The sequence below is a fragment of the Phalacrocorax carbo genome, chromosome 5 (assembly GCF_963921805.1).
Source record: "Phalacrocorax carbo chromosome 5, bPhaCar2.1, whole genome shotgun sequence".
NCBI lineage: Eukaryota > Metazoa > Chordata > Aves > Suliformes > Phalacrocoracidae > Phalacrocorax > Phalacrocorax carbo.
In genome coordinates this window covers 17357869-17376212 of record NC_087517.1, presented here as the reverse complement: position 1 = coordinate 17376212, position 18344 = coordinate 17357869, and positions in this window count along the sequence as shown.

Here is an 18344-nt window from a genome sequence, read left to right as displayed (position 1 = left end):
AGATCACAGACTACTCCTTGTAGGGGGAGGAGTAAAGTAGATAACAAAACACAGAGATTTCCATGGTCATGCTTGGCTGATAACGTGCCAGAAACAGGTCTCTGTTAGGATAGGTTTTCTGTCCTCAGAAAAAAAAGCAGACAGTATTATGCCAGCATCTCTAGATATGGAAAGAAAAATTTTAAAAACCTTACTTTTGACTGGCAAGATTTAAAATTACCAGCAAGTGGATGATTTCTAAGTGGGGACACCAGAGTAAAAGGAGCACAGTCCTTGTCCAGACTGCCTGACCCTTCATCCCAGAGTCAGTCCTTTCTTCAGGAGTTGTCTTCTCAGCCAGCTCCCTCTTGTCCATCTCTTGGCACCCACTATGGACCTGTTCAACTGGCCACCTCACAGCAGGGGCAGAGACAAACCTTTCAGTGGAGAAATACTGAGCTCACATGGGGATACGTTTCACAGAAGTCTTTTGTAATACAAACCTTCTCACACAAACACTCCAAACTTCCTTGGACCCTCATCACATTTCTCCCTTATTTGTAATGGGTTTCAGCAAAACTCGTTGTCCATCAAATCCATGTGTCCAAGGTCATGTAGCAGGAATCCTGGAGCATGTGTGAAAGTGATTGCATTTTGCTGTTGGATGTCTTAGCTAAAATGCAAATCAGCTGTCACTCTTCGGTAAATTATGTAGTACTAAGCTTTACTATGCTTCCTTCTTCTCCCTTGTGTTACAACGAAACATGCGGGAAGGATGGCCTCTCCTACACATCTAGAGATGCTGATAGCTCAGTCAGGCAGCAAGATTTGGCTGGGACTTTTTGTTTATAATAGCTTACAAATCTTGCAACTTAAAAACTACAAACCACACGCACATGCTGCTAAATCAAACAGCTCCACATGGTTGGGGGAACCCACCAAGCCTAAGTACAGCACAGAAATGCAAGAGAAAAATGGACATCAGATGGGGCGTGAAAAGAGGACTAATAGCCTGGGGGGAGCTGGCCCATGTACAGCTAGAAATCTGTTTGAAATTGCCTCAGGTAGAAGCTGTGGCCCATTTCCTTACAAGTTTTTTGCTAGAAAGATGTCAACTCCCATCTTTCTATGTTATCATGTGCTGGTTTTGGCACCACCAAAATCCAGGTGCACTTCAAGTCTCAAGCACTAGGCCTTCCTCTGATGGGCTGCCACAACTGCCCTCAAGAGCACCCGCCTCTTGCACTGAGACCTTCTGATGGGTGGAAATCCTGTTTTATTACTAGCAATTACAGCAAGAGAAAATTAATTACTTGTCGCAAGTTTGGGTTACAATAAAGCAGCTGATGCTGGGTCGGTCGAGAAAATTAATACAGCTCAGCTTGGAGAACAACACGACTGTGAGACCTAACAGCCAGCTGGAAGACTGCAAACAGCCCAGTAAAATGCCAAAGTCGGCTGTTACTACATTATCCTGGCTGGTTGTGTATCTCATATTAAAGAGAGGTGACAACCTTTGGTCATTTTATGGGCTTTATTCACAAATGGTGCTCTTAGCAAGAGAACCAAACCTCCCACAGCTTTGCATACTCTGCTGTAGTCCCATAAAGCACCCCACTGCACCATAGGCAACTAAACGTGGACTGCCCGCCAGCACCTTGGCTGCACAAAGTGGGTGTATCAAAAATGAGCACAACAGTGTTTCTGTGCATAACAGGACATTTGTTCCCAGGTTCAGCCACCTCTACAGTTATATCCAGCTCTTGAAAAACATGTGAGTGTGGTAGTATCACTCAGGCCTGAGCATGACCTCCGGCAGGAGGAGATCTGATTGCTGGAAGGAAGACTTGGGAGCCAGCACCAAAATCAGTGCGAGTGCAGATAGCTGCAATGGGCCAAAACTCCAGGCACTACTGGAAACAAAAGGTATCAAAATCTGGGGTTGTCTCATACAATTACCCAGCACTTGATGGAGGAAAATATCATTTTCCAAGGTTGCTGCTCTCTCTCTGTCCAAGTGTGCTGTTTCTAAGTGCCTAAGGTCTGCTTTGCACCACTGGGGTCAAAACCTGAGAGATAATGCAAGACAGAAACATAACACACTGTACAACTGCCCACCAGGCACATCTGGATGCAGTGTAAACCTCACCTCTTTGTCAAAATAATAGTATGCGTTTATTTCTCCCTCTGGGAAAAGCAAAAAAAATGTTCAGAACTGTGCAACAACAATAAAAACCAAACCAAAAGCGTCATTAGTGGTATGGAAATGCTGCTACAGGAGGAGACCCTGCAAAATGTGGACTGGTTTAAATAAAGCAGATGAAATATCCAAATCCATCCAAAACAGAAGCCAAAGCCCCTTTCAACCAGGTTTTCCTCTCCCCAGGGGAAGGAAAAGAGAAGCACTGAACTGCAGGACTGCTCACAATGGAGATTACCCCCAACCTGCTCCCTCCTGGATATAACCCTGAGTTACTGTCTTCTATAGTTTCAGTGGACTCCCCATTCCCCACTACCCCATCCTGGTCACTTGTGATGTAACAAGCATGACAGCTTCTCCCGTTCTCAGCTGAGCAAACATCCCAGCCACAATCATGACCACTCCAATACATCTCCTAAATTTCCCCACTGCCTCCTTCCCCACCACCCTCCCTGCTTTGCCTGACATGGTGTTGCCCACATGGGAGTGGCCCCTCCCATCCTGCCATAAGCATCCCAGAAGTTTTTCCTGCTGTCCTGCCATCACAGTAGGTTTCACAAGAAGCTGACACCAGGCTCTCCTCTCCTCACACGGTCCACATCCAGTGGATTATGTATAAACACAGATGGCCCTGCAACAACTGCTAACTGGGGATTGTTCCTTTTTATCTGGTCGCTGGGGCTTGTCCTGGGCAGGGGCTGCCTGATTTCTTTCTCTTAGATTTCAGAGGGTTTTGTAAGAAGTTACCAGGCAGAACTGAAGGGCTTGTGGACGGGGCTTTCGTGAATGCCTCAATTTGAGTGGCCTGTCGGGTGGTCTCTAGCTGTGCAAACACACCAGTGGCTTTTCAAGGATCTCACCGTATCTGCACCAGGCAGCAGGGTTACACAGGATGTACAGAAATGTGACCCAACAAGTCTCCAATTCCCAGGACAAGGATGAAAGTGGATTTAGAGTAGGGACAGCTATGTTCCTCCTATGAGCTCACACCCTCTGTCAAGTCCCTGAGTACCAGGGGTGAAGAAGCTCAGCATGTGCCACAGGCCAGTGCGTAATGAGCCATTTTTATCACTTCTCAGAGCTGCCTAACATCCATACACCATTCTGCTCTGCTCCGCTTTGCTGGGTGTGATGCATGGGAAAGCATCAGCTCAGAGCACCTTATGCCTCCCTACAGGCAGTTCTCCATCACTGCCTGCCCATGGCTGTAAAGCATGGGCCAGGATGGTGCATGCAGAGAACTGACTCCTGGGTGCCTTTGAATGGCCTTTTCAGGTCACTACAACTCCTGCCTCCCTGCTTTGCTTCCCACCCTCCCTAACTCACCTTAGCCTCTCCAGTTGAGGCAGCCTGGAGCACAGAGATGGGATGAATGGTGGGCAGAAGGAAAAGCTATAGTACGTCATCCAGATGGACAGAAAGACAAGTTTGGACACCAGAGAGGTTGCAGAAGAAAAGCTTGCGTGGAAGTGTGGGGAAAGCAAAGAGAGTGCCCCAAAAACCGTCAGTGTCCCAGTGGTGGAGCCGGGCGTTCCACAGCAAGGGAGCAGGGAGGAAGAGATGATTTCAAAGCAACAGTGAGCTCCAGCTCTGCAGGAGGATCAGCAGTCCCCCATGCATATTAAACCCATAGCAAGGAACAAGCGTCACAAACTCCTCAGCACATCTGGCCACACTCCATAATCTAGCATGGCTCATCCCACCGCTTCTGTTCCCCTTGTGGACATAGTTTGTCGGCAGTTCATGGGAGGGCTGAGCTGATGGTGTGATTCTTTCCTACATTAGCCTTTAAGAGGGAAAATAACCCTCAACTAAGACATCCACATCACCTAATAAAAATTGCCTTAAAGAGACTTCTGGCAATATTCCCTAGACCTCACATTTCAGTTACATGTAGGCACAAAACCTACTGGTGGCAGGGGCAATTCTTATGCAGGTGAGCCTATTGGTGAGCATTTCCCAACACGGGAACAGCTTTGGCAGAGGAACGAACTGTCGGGTTGCAAAATATCATGCAGGTATTCCTTAGATGGTCCCACCAACTTGGAACAAGCAAGACAAGCAAACAGACCTTCAACTCTGCTGTTGAGTAGCATCTCAGCAGGGGAGCAGTCCTTTGCCCTTCCCCTGAGCATCCAGGCATCATTAGTATCCCTAGTGTGTGGAAATTCTCATGAAGGACATCACCTCATTTTTTCAGCAGTTGCACAAATGCATCTAAAAGATAGTCTTTGCCCCCAGAGAGCCCATAATCATGTGTAAAATGCTGGCTGGGGAACACAGTTTGATTGAAAGAGAGTGCAAAGGAACAATAAGATAATACTGTAATATGTCCTTGGCCTGTCTCCCCTTCCTCAGTCTCTCAGCCCTAATGATGTGATGTCTCATTTACAACTCTGGACATGCTGGCCATATATATCCTAAGATATCAGGGACTGTACTCTGGAGTCTGCCTGGCACAAGTCAGTTCAGCTTGTCTTGTAACTAAATTCCCTTCCCTTCCCTCCTCCGTGCTGTGGTAGCCACCTCCACAACCTTTACTGGGAAAGGCCCTGGGACATGCTATTCCCCAGGCCAAGCCTACTAAACAAAGGTATGCGCTAGCCAACTAAAAGGAAATGTTCATTATGCCCACTGTATAAGGCTAAGAAGTTGAGGCTAAGACTTGCCTATGGCCATGAGGAAAGTCAATATCAGAGACCAGGTTTCCTTTTCCAAGGATCAGACCAGAAGACAAAGAGAAGCATTTTTTTTTCAGGTTAAGATTAGCCCTTATTGCATATCTATCGCTTTTTTAACACATCATTCAGAATTAGTTGTCACCTAAGGTTCAACTTCCTAAGAGTGTGCAAGTATATAAATCCTAATGTGTTCATTTGTGGATCTTGCTGAGATGTGAGGCATATGGCTCCATATGCAAACAACCACTGCCATGCATAGTGAAGCCTTTTCAGCAAACATAAATGCTCTTTCTCAGCCAGTACATAGTTGGTGATGCTTCTAGTGCCCTGACAAAAATGGCCTGCAGCAAGTTATTGCAGTGTTCAGCAGAAGGCTTCTGGCATAGGGTACTTGAGGAGAATCGAGTTAGCTCCAGCTGATCCCCAGATGTTCAGCCACAGCTTCTGATCCTGCACTCACTACTGATCTGGAGAGCAGTTGCTATCAAATCTTCACCAGTGGTGTCTTTGGCCACTTTTGAGTTATGGCTTGAAGTTAATCCACTGGAGGTGTTTATCTCCAGTGCAATGGCTTGTAGTATAAGGAACTTGGATCTGGGAGTCCAGGATAGCTCAAGGTTCCTGTGAATCACTACTCCTTCAAATTAGGAAGTAGCATTTGTTACACCTCTGTTAAGCAATTATAATTAGCAACTTTAAGCTACAAGATCATATTGCCTAGATGTGAGGCTTTACTCTGGGTAGCTGCAATGGCAGAAATGTCACGCTCTCTGCTTGTGCTTCTGTCCTTCCTCTAGGCTGCTGTGGAATATCTACAGTGAGAAAGCAGGGAAGGGATTTATTTTTTTGGGTGATATAAAGTGAGTGGGGAACAGTGAGAAGAGAATTGCTGATTTGACCTTGAGTGCTGGTAGAAAGCATAACACACAGCCTGTGTAAAGTTTCCTCTTGAAGAAAAATAATAATAATAATAAAAAATCTTTTTGTTCCTTTACCAGAGAAGACTATAAAAATCTGCTCCTGCAAAGCTGAAGTGGATTTCACAGCCAAAGCGAGGTCATTCAGAAACTGTTGCCAGGTCAAATTTTCTCTTTGAACATTTTCACAGTTAAAGGAGGATCCAGAACATGGAAGAAAACACAGACCCAGACTTTCCACTTTAAACTGCTCCTTGCTTGAACTATAAGGTGCAAAGAAGAAAGGAGGACTGTGGGGGCTGGAGTGGCAGGGCTTGGGTGATTTCTTTTTCTAGAAAATCTTTGCATCTGCTCTTTTGAGTGCAGTTCCCATTGCTTTTTTTTTTTTTTTTTTTTAAACTCCATTTTCCAGCTGTGTAGCACAAAGCACAGGCAGGTCAACAGCCTTGCTGAAGATCACAGAGTGAGTCAGTGGCTCTGGAGAGATCAGAGCCAGGACCCCACTGTGTGCCAGCTCTTTGTGCTTCCCTCTGGTTTTAAAATTCATTTCAACCCGAGGTGCTAAAATAAGGTGAAACAGGACAAATTCCAGACTGTGACTTTGGCAGAGACTTATGAAGGACACAGTGAAAAAGCCACCACAATGCTGTGACACCAGATACAGTGAACTGAACAGCGCTCAGCCATATGGGCATTTCTGTGTGCCCATGACTTTGCAATAGCTTTCAACCCACTGGTCCATTTCAACCCAATCTGACAGCACTGTGGGGTCCTCTGAGATGTAACATTCCTACAGTTTTCATGAAGACTGGCAACCAGATAAAGGAGAGAGCTGGAAATTAAGTACCCGCTATAGAAGAAGGTGACTCAGCCACAGCATTAGCCACCAGCAAACAATACACTCGAAGGGGGCAGGGGCGGGGGAGGGCACAAACCAGAGGCTGTGGCTGCACTTGCACAAGGGAGTTAAAAAGGACAGGAGCTCAAGCACCAGCGTGTGACTGTCTGCGCTATATAACTGCTAGTCACAGCTGTCATAGCATCTTCTAAGCCTTGGGATAGGTATCACACAGGCAAGAGACAAGCCCAGGCATAAGATGGGTGACTGGGTAATATCCTCCTTTTTGTGGGGTGGGGGCGACAACAGAATGAAGTCCCATAGATGCGATCTGTGCTGTGCCACAGGACTTGGATCCTCCAGACTGACTCTGGGTTCCTTCTTTTTCCTGATTGGACAATTAACCTACTAAAAGTGATCTCTGACATTTCCCCCAAATTACTATTTCTTTGTGCTCATATTAATCACAGTTCTGGCCATAAGTTTTCATTTCTGAAGTGGCTAAAAAAAATTTATTTAGAGAGCTGTTTTGAGGTATTCTCAAAAGTATAAAAATACCTGACTATTTTGCCAGCAGATCTCGATTTGTTATTGTAGGGTCACTCAAAAGTAATGGGTGGCAAGGGTGAAAGTAATTTGCAAGCCCTGAGCTACGTTGATTAATTGTGGCCAAGTTGCACAGCGATAGTGGGTCTTTTATTGGGAGGTCACCAAAGGGTATGGGGCTGAACAGAACAGATCATTACTGGAGGGCTGCTGGTTAACAGAAACTATAGAGCTGTTTATGAACAGGGGGCTTGGCTGGTCTGAACAGGATATTCATGAAGACTGTGCTACAAAATGGTTCGTTGTTGTGGTCATGCGCTCTGGGCTTCTAATATTCGTGGGTGCACTTGTGTGGGCATGTTCAGTTTATTTAGAAAATAAGGGCATTGAAGCACTTGTTTTCTGAGGGAGGAAAAAAAAAGCACAGAGTAAGAATTACTCCAACTGTGCAAATATTGAAGAGAAAGAAAGGAGAATGTCTCATTCTCCTTTTTACAAGTTTTTAAACGACAAAGCGAAAGATGTGAAATGCTGGGCAGAGCTGTGCTTGCCATCGCCTGGGGTCCCCAGCGCAGCAGAAGGCTGCTAAACCAATAATCTTGCTTTCTTGACCTTGCAGCCTCCTAACAAATCCTTTCTACTTTAGCAGGATTTGTTTCAGAGAACTAGTCTGTGTAATCTGGTACTCTGGTAATGTCCTCGTTTAACAGATTCAAGGCCAAATCCTGCTCATACCTCCACTGGCACGGTCCCATCACTTTTGGTGTGACTGCTCTGGCTGAGAGCAGACCGTGACGTTTTTCCCATTAATCTCATTCCCCCTTCCTATTGTGTTTCTTTTTACGGTGCCCTGGAAACTGGGAAACCTGTACGTCTTCAGCCGTTTGATGTACAGGAAATGTAGTCACTTAACTAATCTTTTCCCTCGACAGAGGGGTTTTTTTTTTTTTTGTTTGGTTTTTTTTTTCAGAGCTGGCCTTACAATGCTTATGGAAACTGGTTATGGTAGAGGGAAAAAAGATTAGGGATGGTAACTCAGCAGCCACATACATCATGCTCGGTTAAAACTGTATCCAGGCAGCTCCAGGAACAGAAGTCCTGAGTCCAAACTTTGTCAAAGGCCACTCTCCAGCTACCCTTTCAGCTAAAAGAGCAGCCTTCCTGGCTCGTCCACCAGCTGGAACGGATGCAGGCATGACTGAGCCTAAGACATCCCGTGCAGGCTGCAGCTGTACCAGGGTGACTGCAGCCGTCCGCCCCTGCCTGGTCCTGGAAGCTGAGCGGCCGTCAGCCAAACGGCTCCTGAGCCTGCTGGAAAAGCAGTGGAGTCCAAGGCACAAAAGCCAGGCTATTTTGGAGGAATGACTGAAGGCATTAGCTCTGCGAGCACTGGAGCAGTCACCATGCAGTCAAGTGACCCTGGAAAGGACAGGATTTCTCAACATCCACCAAAACTCTCAGGTCTGGGGACATCTCAGATCCCCTGCACCTATCTTTAACCATGAAAGAGCTCAACAACTACCTTCAACCAGAAAACCAACTTCTACGTGTGTAAAGAGAGGTGGCTTGGAGGCTGCAAGCATAGCTAGTTACGGTGTACAGGCTACTACACTGTTTTGGAAGAGTGTGATTAAAGCTGACGATGAGGTGGTGGAAGATTGGAGATTAAGATCTTACAGGAATCTCACTGTGACCCCTCCAACATCTTGTACCACTGCACTTGAAATATGTTCAGATTTAGGAAGGTTTCAGTGGACAGTGAGACATAGAGTACAAGGCCTGAAAGCTTTACCTGCTCTTTGAAAATATGAGATTTTAAGAGGCAGACAAGAAGGTCTTCAAGGAAGAGATGGGAAATCAGGCAACATTCTATTCACAGACTTGAAGACCTCAGAAAAGCATCAAGGATGTGGCAACAAGTAGTGGCTTCAGGCAGAGCTAGAGCAGAGAGAATAGCTATAGGAGCCAGTCACCTGGGAAAGCTGCTACAGTAAAGTTTATATTGGATCAGGCTGTCCTGAGGGATTTCTGCAGGAAGATTGAAGAGGCTGCTGAAAAGTCTGGAAAAAAAGACTGCAAATGGGCCATAAAAATGAAGGCAAGTGGGAGGCATGATTTTTCTTCCTTTGGCCTAAATTTGTGCACAGGCTTTGGTTCACAGATGAAATTCTTATCCTGAAGAAGAATCCATCGCTCTGGTATATGAAAGTTGGCAGACTTGTCATCATTGCCAGGACGCTTGCTTACTGTGCTACTTCCTAATATGACATTTCAATACCAAGAAAGGGGCCTCCAGCTTTCTTATGCTGCAGGAGAGGAAGATCCCTGTTTCTCTTCCTAACTCCATTGTAAACTGCCAGCACTTCATGGCACTATGTCCTGTATGCCTACCCTATCAAGTTGGGCCACATTTCTTTTGAGCCCTTAACCCCCTGTTGCCCATTTTGCACACACTGGTTCAATCCCAGGTTTCCATTAATTAACTGCCCTAGAGAAAGCCCAATGTACACCAGACTTGCGTCAGACAGAGGGATGGTGACCAAAGGTCCATGGATCCCAGTGGAATGTGCGACCCACAGCTAGGGAGAAGCTCTCCTGGAATTTCCTTTTGTAGGAAGGCTCAGACTCCTTGCCCCGCTCCCGTTACCCTCCTCTTGCCAAGCAGCACACAGTTAGCTGGTGCTTTCCCAAGACCATTGCGAGAAGTGCCTTCAAAGACACAATGTCACGTGTACTGGAGATGCCTCTGGTCTGAGTGAGTTCCTGTCAGCCTGTTGTGCGGGGGGAATACTGAATTAATTCCTGATGCCGCTACATGCATCACGATACGAAGATGTCACCCACTGGCATGAGCATGTTGAGTCACTGCATTTCCCCAGGCTGCAAAAGCACAAGAATCACAACCAACACCCACAAGGGTGCTGGCTTCCGCCAAGAGACCCGCATGCTCCATTCAACCTCCCAATGTCTTTTCTGAGGAGTTAGTACCAATGCAAGGCACAAGTAGGTCTGCCTTTTCCTCTACCTCTCCCTCAGCCTACCATGGCATGGCTGTGAAAGGAAAATAGGAAGAGTCCAGAGAAAGTCACACGCCTGCCCCAGGTTGTGAAACGTGGTTCATGTGAGGCTGTGGAGATTCCCCCCTCCAAAAAAAAAAAGGGGGGGAGGAAGGGGAGGAAGGAAGAAAAAAATAAGTGATGGTTTGGACCAAGTTCAGGCCTTTGATGTATGCTCTGAGTCTGGGAGCCCAAGAGACAGTTATACGTTTAATGCTCCACTATTTCAATGCTGGGCACAGACTCCCATTTTCCCTCACTGCCTCCTGGACTGCATCTGATCTTGGTTCAACTATCTTTTTTATGCATATGCTTTAATACCACTTTTTAATTTCTTTTTAATATTAAGTGAAAAATGATAGGTTTTAAGAGCAAGTCTCAACCCTGTGTGTATCCCAGGGCTGTTCATCAGAGGGTGGCAAGGACTCTGTTGGGTCATCTGTGAGCGATGCTCCACTCCACCAGGAGGGCTGGCAGGGCAGAAACAGGAGTCAGGATGCTTCCTAGGGAAAACAAAGTGCAAGGGAAAGGATGTCTTGTTCACAGAGTGAAAATGCCTCCCTTCACCAACAAAGCGAGAGAGTTAGAGTAGCAGGCAGGTACCGGGGCCCTACAGCTCTTGCTCCATGTACTTTTGCTTATTACTGCACAAGCAGGACAACAAGCAGGACCACTGCTGCAAGCCATTTGTCAGGAGTGCCAGGGAGATCTATTCTTGGCTTACAAACACCACCCATGGCTCCCTGCTGTGATGACTATGCCTGTCTATGCTAAGGGAGCCAGCAATGGGAGAGCAGAGGATGATGATGGAAAAGGGGAGGCAGGAAACCTGTTGGTCCTAGATGGACAGACAGATGGATAATTACTGCCTTTAGGATCCTGTGGGACAGGTAAATTGTAAGGGAAGCTGTAATATGCCATAAAATGAATATCTCTTGTTGAGGCTGTGATTTGTCGCAGCCAGGAGAGTTATGAATTTCAGTTCGAGTCAGTATTATTTTAGCTTACCCTTGAGGATCAGGATTCACAGGCTGGAGATGAAGTAGATGTTGTACAAAAATGTTTCCTCACTGGTAAGTGGGTGTTTCTGCTCATCACCGAGTGGTCTGTGTGATATGCAATTTTAGGGAGGGCATTTGGTATAAGGCATAAAATATATCACATTACAGGTGAGAATATGTGGGATCCAAAGCTTTTGATGGGTCTGAAGTGAGACAGCTCTGAAAATGCAGATAACTGGGTCAATGACAAAATGTGTTATTTTAATGCCTTTGAGGTTTTGCTTCTGATGAGTATTTGGGTCTCCACACCTCTGGCTTAGGATAGAAGAGGGGGTTTCAAGCAGGAAATGTCAAGCACAGGCAATGAGAGTAGATAATAACTTGGGCTGCGGTGGAAGGGAGAGACTTGTCAGGGATCTCAGCACCGCAGGAGATGGGGGAGGACTGTGGCCTCAGAAAGAGGAGCCAGAAGAAGGGGGTAGTTGGAGGAAAGCCAAGTGCCCTTTGACATCTTTGCTTTCTTCCCTAATTGCTACACCCCTCTGGATAAATCAGGAACGGTCTGACTCACAGGGGCTGCTCCGAATTGCTGTTTTATCCATTAGACCCATCCATGCATGGGCATGTTTCTGGGAGATCTGAATGAGGCACAGCTCAGCCCATAGCTTCGAGGTGGCATCCCTTAATTCTTCTTTGCCTTGAGTAACAGCTTTAGACAGTCACCCCCACTCCTGCATCCTGCACCCTGCCTCTGCCATGCTCTGGACTCTCAGGAGATTGGGTTAACAAAACATAGCACTGAAATTTGGCCTCAGGGGAGGTGGCAAATTGGCAAGCCAAGCTGGGACCCGTTCGCAGGAGCAAGCTCTGCCATCGAGGGTGTGAAGCCATCCGCCCTCCCTGTACATACGCATTGTCCTCTCCATCCCACTGGGGACTGAGGCGTCCCAGCAGCAGCTGTGAGTCACAAAGGACTTGGTTTAGAGGAAAAGCAAAGGCTGAAATGCACACACAGGCTCCCCTGCAAGAGCTGACCCTCCTGCTTCTCAGCAGTGTAACTGTCCGGAACAGTGTAATTATTGTAAATGTAATTAATACCGATCTGGGAAGGTTACGACTTTTGCTCTCTCTTCTTCTTCCCACCTCCCCTCCAAATTTTCTGGTTGTGCTTTTTTTGGCAACCCCAAAATAGTAATTTGATGCAAACTCTGGCCACAAATCCAATGGAGCTTGAAAGGCTTTAAATGAGGGGAGGGGGGATAGGCAGGGGTGACTGCCTTAATAACTGTTCTTGGAGAAAGGCCATTGATGTGTTTTCATTACTCGGAAGAAGAAGAAAGCCAGAAAGAAAACAAGTGGCAGGACAGCCATTAGAAAATAACTATGAATAATTATAGAGTGGGGTTAAGGGGAAGTCCAGGGAATTACTGCAGGGATATAATCATGAGCCCACATCCAGGCCAGTTACTGGTGGCTAAGAAGAGGATGTATCCAAGCAGTGTTTGAGGGCCCCTCTGGTTTGGGTCTGTCTCCATCCAGTCTTGCATGAGCCTGCATCCCCATCACAGAAGCTGTTGTCCCCAGTGTCTCAGCAGGACCCCAGAACACTACATGCATACCTGACCTTACAGCACTTTGCAGACTGTCAGGGATGAGGCTCCATGCAAGTGTCTGGGATGGGATGGAGACAGGATATTTCCCTTTCACAACAGGGAAACTGAGGGTCTAAGCTGCAGACTGGATTAGATTGGTGGGGATCTTAACTGTCCTTTGAATGACACAAGTGCTCTACTCATTGTGGGTATTTAATGAAGAAGGCTGTACACAGGCATCCCACCAGCAGAAAACTCTGCAAGCAATCGAGGTGTGATAGTCAAAGAGAGGTGAAAGGAAGGTTTTCCCTAGTCAAAAGGGCTATAAACAGGAACAGGCAGTTCTTCCCATCCCCACATCCCAGAGTAGCTGCGCATCCCTGGGAACTTCTGTGGCACCTCAGGAGAAGAGACAGCCTGATTTCTGAGCGCTGTTTGGAGTCAGGCTGTAGAGGTCACATGTCCTCATCTCTAAAAAGCCTCCAAAACATCCATACTCACTCCTGTCAGCGGTGCAGCCAGACACCCACCTATGGGGCTCTCCATGAAAAGTACTCCTCCCTGCCCTTTGGAGAGGGGTTTTGGCATGTTCCTGGTGGTGATACCAATTCAGACAAGAACATTTCCAGACAAGTGGCAATGCAAAAGGAAATTAAAACCCCAAATCCATTTTGGGCCATCCACAGAGCAGGAGGGAATCCCGAGTGGTTGAAAGATAAAAAAAGAAAAAAAATGATCAGCAGGGCCCAAGAGGTTATTTTTACGCCAACTCCTTAGCAAACATTTGGGCATGAACGTGCACAGCAGCTTGGAGGGAGTTCATGGTCACAGTCAAGAGTCATCTCTTCCAGGTAAAGCACTGCTTACTGCCAGTTCACGGGGCTGGGCAGCAGATACATGCTCACAGGGCAAAGGCCATCCCACATCACACTCAGCACAGGGACCTCTGGATTCTCGGCCAACTACAAGCATATTTTCTACACTAAATCATTATCCTAATGCTTATAGCAAAACCTGCAAAACCTTACAGGGCAGAAAGAAGCATCCTTCTGAGGACAAATGCTTCTTCCAGGAGATGCCCCTCTCCTGCCATAGCAACAATCTATTGTATTTCTGGGTCACCCATCACCATGGCATCCATCTGCACAGCAAGGTTTCTAAAGCTCCTTAGTCTATGCCAGAGAGACACGGCAACCCCCGGTATTTTATTGCACTACAAGGTAAATAATTAGACAATACCTCCAGAAGACAGCAGGCTAAGACATCTGTTCAAGTTTCCCAGAGACCATCTGAATTTATACTCTTCCTTTTATTTATACCCTTTTTTTTCTTCTGGTTATTGATGATGTTTCTCATTTGTTTTTATTAGATGCAGGTGTTTTCTGCACTTCAGCTGGGAGCACTTTCCCTTTTCAGCTAATTCCAGATCTACTTTGTGTCTCGGTCACCTTTTGACTGTGATACTGGAGAGCCAGAGAGAGGCAGAGAAAAAAAGAGAGATACTGCATTTTGCTGCCTCAGCAGATGTGTGTTAAAGTGTTTTAGTGATTCAGCCAGTGCGTCTGCCTGAGGCCAAAGGAGAGGCATTGTCTGAATCTAAAACAATTAATAACAAAAAAAGAATGTGGGCAGCACGGAGTGGGGGAAGGTGGAGGTGGAAAGCAAGCAAATCACAGGGATATTTCCATCTTGCAGAGCTCCTCAACAAGATCTCCAATTGCTTTTGAAGACAACCCTTTAAACCCACCAAGTCCTGTCTGAGATAGCAAAGCCTCATCAGCCCATTGTGCAGAAAGGGGAAACTGAAGCTGCTTTTGCAACTCACCCGTCTGTCATCCAGAGTCTCTGGAGGACAGTGCACCTCTTCCCCAGAGCCAGACTGCACTTCCCTGATACCCCAAGAAAGCAAGACCCCATACACCAGCCCATGCCCATGGCATGCATGGCCAGGGAGCTGGGAGAGTCGCAGCAGCCACTCTTGCTGGGCCACACGTGTGCTGGGCCGGACACTGAGCCACTCTTCCCGCACTTGGGGACTGCCCTCAGGTCCTTTGAGAGCCACCAGCGATGCAATGACCTCTGCTCTCTGCTCTGTCCAGGGAGGTGCAAAAGGGAACCTCTGTTGTCTGCTCATGATGAAACATCTGTCTTTTCCCCATTAGCAGAAGAAACTAATTTCATCTGTGCTCAGCCAAGAGGAATTTGTCCCCTGAGCCATTTCTGCCTCTATCATTTAAACATCCAGTACAGCCTTTATGCTTTGGTCCTTGTGAAAGACTCTGAGGACCTCCTGATGCTTAGGATCTGATGTCCCTCACTTACTGAATCCCCCCACCTTGCAAGCTGACTCAGATGGGCCATGGGGAGATAAAGGCACCCCAGTCACCAGTCATCACTGGAAATATTGGCAGTCAAGCCTTGATAATGTGAAACAGAGCCAACACAGCCCTGCAGAACACCCAGGCACTGATCTGGTGAGGGAAGACTCCATTTTTACATGTGGTTTAAAATTGATACCCCCATGAGGCATGTTAGAAAGCAAAACATTGATGCTGTCTTCACTGGAAGCATCGGTTGCTTTGTTTTTTTAATGACACAGAAAGCTGCTTGCAAAGAGATAATTTCATTCAGCCTAGCCCTTGCTGGATGTGGAAGGAAGTCCTTGGAGGTGACTCTCAACGTATCCAGTATGCCACCTAGCCCTCGCTAGCTCTACTACACCCACCGCTGCAGGACAGACTGCTCGTGCCTGCTGGAAAGGGGCTCCCTGCATGAAGCTGTGAACACTTGTTGGCGTTATCATCCCAAGTAAAAAGGCAGTGGCCAAGGGAAGGACAAATATCTTGGGAAGAAATGACATTTTACTTCTGACACTCAACCCAGACTCCATGCAAAGCGAAGTACCTTGTCAATATCTACACCACCTGCTGTCACCCACCTTCCCTTTCTGTGCTGCTGCCCCAGACATGTCCCATCAGTTCCACTTTTGTCACTGGTCATTTTTCCCTCCAAGGATGAAATATTGGCTTTTTTCCATAAAGATGTTTCAGGCACCTGATTTCACAACCTGTTGGTGTTTTTTAATACTTGCACATGAAAAAAAAACCTATATATTCTCCCATATAAGCACTATTTTGCTAATGAGTTTCAGATCTACACAAACTGGATGATGATTTTGGAGAAAGAAGGAAAAAAAAATCTCACTCTTGTATCAGTGATTCAGTTCTTGATCTTTCTAGATTGCCTGAACTTGTTTGATGTTCTAAGTGTCTCCAAAACACACAGATTGCCCAAACTGATTAAAGCCTATGTTCCATCCTCTTTATCATACCCAGGAAAGTCAGTGCTTTTGCACATTACAGAGTATCATAATGAAGTGTCACATATCTGAGATGTAAAGAACAGTAACTGCTTTCCAAATAATTATTTCCTTTTTTTTTTTTCAACAGAGCCACATGTAACACATGGAGCCTATAGTAATGAAGGATATTAGAAGACGCTAATAGAAACCTTGGTTTCCTCTGAATGCTCTCTGTTCACTCCCCCAAAATAAGAACGCATGTCTTCTAAACATAAAACATGATTGTGATCTCCCTTGGAAGAGCACAAGCCAGGAGAAATGTGATCTTTGTTAGCTGCAGGCCCTCCTACAGCTCATGACCAGCCGTACACTGCACACTGCCCCATTGCTTTCCTAGGGTAGTGGGGTTTTTCTTGCAGTGTCAGCAAAAGTTGACAAAAAGATAGCCCTCATGAGGAGCACAGACCAGGTGTTCATCTGCAACTCCATCCTGACTGCTGGGCTCAGTGGTCCAATGCAGGTGGTATACCCAAGATCCCAATGGCTGAGGGTACTTTAATAATGTGGGAGAAACCCCACCATCAGTGCATACCTCATGGCTAAAACCTTATCATCTTCTGGTTGAGGATATGACTCAGTTTCCAGGCACACTTTCATGGATGAAGGTCCTTGCAGCACAACATAGGAGTGAAATGAGGATAGGCACTAGACAACTTCACACCACATGGATTTTGGCCTCTGAAAGGCCAGGAGAAAGTTCCCAGGCAGCCCTAAATTAGAGCAGCTTCCCCAGGGATCCCTTGCAAAATCTCTGCCTCATGGCGATCAAGCCGTGCCCAAGCCTCCTATGCCAGAGCTTGCAGCTGGGCTCGATGGAGGCAGTTCTGTACACGCCTCACCGTTTTGCGTCTCGCAGGTTGGAGTGGGAGTGAAACCTCCCCTCCACCCCTCTAGATACTCTCGCTGTCTCTGTACCAGGTATTAATATATGGGGCACAGCATTTCTTAAGGGGTGAAGGAGAGAATGAGGAAAGCAAATCCTCTCCTGCCCTAAGCCCTCTCACAAAGTGCTTCCAGATCACCAGGTGAACAGGGCTTGCTCTCTGCCTGGTGCTATTTTCTGCAAAGCACCCATTCAGACTGGTGGCAGATCCTCATAAAAATGAGCAGCAGGATGCAATTAATATGCTATAAAAGTCATAAGTGTCAACTGGAGAAACCATTTAAAACCACTTCTAGATAAAATCCTTGGGGGTGGCTTTTCTTACCTTAAGGGTGCCTATTTTTTGGCAGTTAACTGTGATCTAAGCAGAGATTCAGGTAGTATTAAATAAAACCTCTGGAAAACCTCTTGGTAAAAAGAAAAGAAAAAAACACCTTAGAAACGTGGATTTCTTTTTTAAAAAGGAGTGGGGAGGACAGGAGTGAGTTGATCTTTATTACAGAGTCTACATGGGGCAGGAAGGCAGTAAAAGAAGGAACACCTGAGAGATGCAAAAAAAGCCTTACACTTGGAAATTTTGGAGAAGAAGGAGTTAATGCTTTTAAGCAACCATCCGACCTCTTTCCATAGATAAGGGTGCATTCTAGTGGCAAAATCCAAGCAATGCAGCTGCATAGATGACTGATCTAAAAAGAAACCTGGGGAATATGAGGCTTTGGAGGAGTGTGTGCATATGTGGAAGGGGGGCTGACTTGAATCGCATGAAAACCTCACCCAGAATTAGCTGATCCCTTTTAATTTCCCACTCCCCTGGTAGATAACCCTGTGTTTGTGAGCAAACTCCCACCCCTTTGCTCAGCCATTCCTCCTGGCTGGATTCAGCTCTCCTTCTGCTCCAGGTGTAACATCCCGGTGCACAGCTGCCTGGGCAGGCCACGGGGCTGCACACTGCAATTTTGGAGATTCCCTTCACCATGCTTCCAGTTTCCCATTCCTAGCAATGAATGAGCACTGAGGGAGGCAAGTGTGAAGGACCATGGCCTGGAGAGCTGTAACCCTTAGGAATGCAGCGGTGGAACAAAAGACAACAAAATGCAAGCTGTCCAGGCCAGAGGATGAGCACTACAAAGTGCCTTTTTTTTTTTTTTCCTTCTCGCTCCCCACTTTGTGCAGGGCAAGAGGCAGAAGAAGAATAAGCTAAAACGTGCAAATTGGACTTCACATGGCAAAATTCCCCGTGTTCTCTGGCATGCCCTAAGCCAACAGCGAACTTTTCCAAAGAGGAATCTA